This window comes from Myotis daubentonii, chromosome 9, assembly GCF_963259705.1.
Source record: "Myotis daubentonii chromosome 9, mMyoDau2.1, whole genome shotgun sequence".
Classification (NCBI taxonomy): Eukaryota; Metazoa; Chordata; class Mammalia; order Chiroptera; family Vespertilionidae; genus Myotis; species Myotis daubentonii.
In genome coordinates this window covers 67,346,931-67,349,599 of record NC_081848.1, presented here as the reverse complement: position 1 = coordinate 67,349,599, position 2,669 = coordinate 67,346,931, and positions in this window count along the sequence as shown.

The window sequence follows — 2,669 nt, the reverse complement described above, 5'->3', positions numbered from 1 at the left end:
ACCTCCAGGCTTCCAATGAGAGCCTTGAAGTTGCAGGAAAAGCCAGGGGGTGGGCCGAGGAGATGAGAGCTTCTATTTTAAAGACGTTTTCCTCTTTGGAATAAGCTCCATCCTCCAGTGGTGCCGACAGGGCAAAGGTTGTGACTGACATTGTGCTGCTGGACATTAAACAGCCTCCGAGGTCACCTGGCAGCTGGTGGGCACGTCCTGACAGACGGTCCTTAATCACTCGCCCTCCCCCTGGGAACCTTGAGGCCTGGTGGGAGGGGGCCAGGGAGGCCAGCTGGTGGTGATCCCCCTCCATGCCACTGTCCCTCCACATCACCCCGCCCCATGGCCTGTGGTGATGGATGTTTGTGAGTTAAGTGGACATACAGACAGGCAGGGGGTGCGGGGGACCAGACCACCAGGGCAACAGCACAGGAAGCTCTATGGAGTGTCTCCTCCCTGGTGTGAGCTCACTCCTGGATGACAAGCTGTGATTTCCAGCCAAATGTTTTCTTACCATCACCACACCTATTGGTTCTCTCTCCCCAGGGGGCAATTAGCAGGTCTTTCAAGGGGTCATCTTACTCTAGTTCCATTAGGGCCTGGGACCTTAAGACCTCAGGCCAGGGTCAGGGAGGGAATATGGACCTTGGACTGGCGGAGGTGCTGAGTCTAAACCATTAAAACGGGGACAGTAGTATCTGCTTCACAAGGTGGCTGGGAAAACAAAGCCAGATGAGGATTTGTAAATAAAAATGGCTGGCAGGCAGTAGGTACCCAAGTATTTATAAAATCTAAGCTTTCTTAACCTGTTCCTAGGATTTCTCAATCTTCACCTTGCTCTTTCCCTAAATTTCCTCTTAAGAGCTGCAGTGCCCTAGGCTTTGACTTCTGACCCCTACAGATTTGTTACCCTAAGAATATCTCCCAAATACCCCAACAGCACTCAGGCCCCAGTGGGCCCCACACTATTCCCCACCTGGACTCAGGGAGCATTCCAGTACTGTTTTCTCCACCAACCTTTAACTCAACTGGACAAACATTTGCTGTGTGCTTCTCAGTAGGGCAGCTGAGCACTTGTGCATGGAGGCGGATAGGAGGCCAGCATTCAGTAAGCTCCTGTGCTCAGAGAACTCCAACAGAGACAATGACACACATCCTCAGGGCAGTTTCAAAGCACCATCCTGACAGCAGCTCTTATGATCTTCAAAACAGCCTTGTGGAAATTGTCACCATAATTCCTATCTATCAGATGAGGAAACTACTAGCAAGGTTCGGAGAATTGGAATGTCTTGCTCAAGTTCACAGGCATGCAGAGCCAGGCTCACACTCAGATGAATTTTTACTTCTAATGATATTCTGCATGCAAAGCACTCACGATAGGAACTGAATTGTGAATTCGTGTGATTGTGATCCAAATTCCATACTCTTTCCAACAGGAGGAAAAGAGCCTGTGTTTTAAAAACAGGCTGTGATTAAGCACAGACACAGATGTTCAGAGAAACCAGATATGAATATGCACATGCAAGACACAGAACTAGAGGCATGTTTTGAAGACCCTGGTAAAGAATGTGAGCTGGGCAACTTCAGAGAGAAGCTGGGGCTTGAGTTGAGTGTGGAAGAAGGAGTAGGCCTTAGTTGGGAGGGAGCGGGGAGGAAGAATTAGACCTTTACAGGCACGGGGCCAAGTACTAGAGATGTAGAAAGGAATGACAAGGCTGCTGCCCTGGAGGAACTTACAGTAGCAAGGCCAGCACTCCTTCTGTGGGACTACCCGGGGAGGAAATGAAGGACAGTGGACAGCTCTAGTGTATGGTGGTCCAGGGAATTTAGGGTTTATATCAAAAGCAATGGGGTGGGGATAGGGTCTCCCTCCGGTCCCTTTGTCCCAGCCTTTGAATCACACTCAGGTCCTAGGACGTAGTTCCCAGTCTCTTTCAGCTTCCTCCTCCAAGCCCTGAGGCTCCATTACCCTGCAATTAATTGGAAAGCCACAGACTAAGGACAATAAATCCTCCTTAGTGACACCTCTGCTCCCCCTCCCTTCCCTTTTGTCCCTCCCCTTGGGCTGAAGAGAAAGCCTCCCTCTCTCTCCCTTTCACCCCCCTTCAAATCAGCTTTATGGTTTCCATGGAAACCAGAGAGACCTGGCAGCCAGGGGTCTCACAAATACATTGTTTGTGACACCATTTGGGATGGGGGAGACAGTGTGAAAGTGAGAAAGTAGCTTATAAATGCCTTCCCTGCCACGCAGCCATGAAATTGCTCTGAATTGGGAGAGCCTCAGCTTTCTGATTTCCACTTCAAAGGGGTTTTGCTGAATTAAGTCCAAACACAGCCCTAAAGGAACACACACACACACACACACACACACACACACATTCACACTCATATACACACTCACACATACATATATTCACACAGACGCACACATACACACTCAAATACTCACACACACAAACACATTCATCACCTTTACCAGTACAGCTGGGCTCAGTCCACTGAGAAAACAAACCTCCCATAAGATGGCCCCACCCCCTACCTCCCCACCTCACACCCCACTCGCAGGCACTGAGAACCCTCTCTTCTCAGCAGGTAGAAACCCTTGGAGACCTCCCAGAGCTGCCACGCCTTCAGCAGCCCCCAGTCCCCAGCAGCTGGTCCCTCAAGCCCTCTGGTCT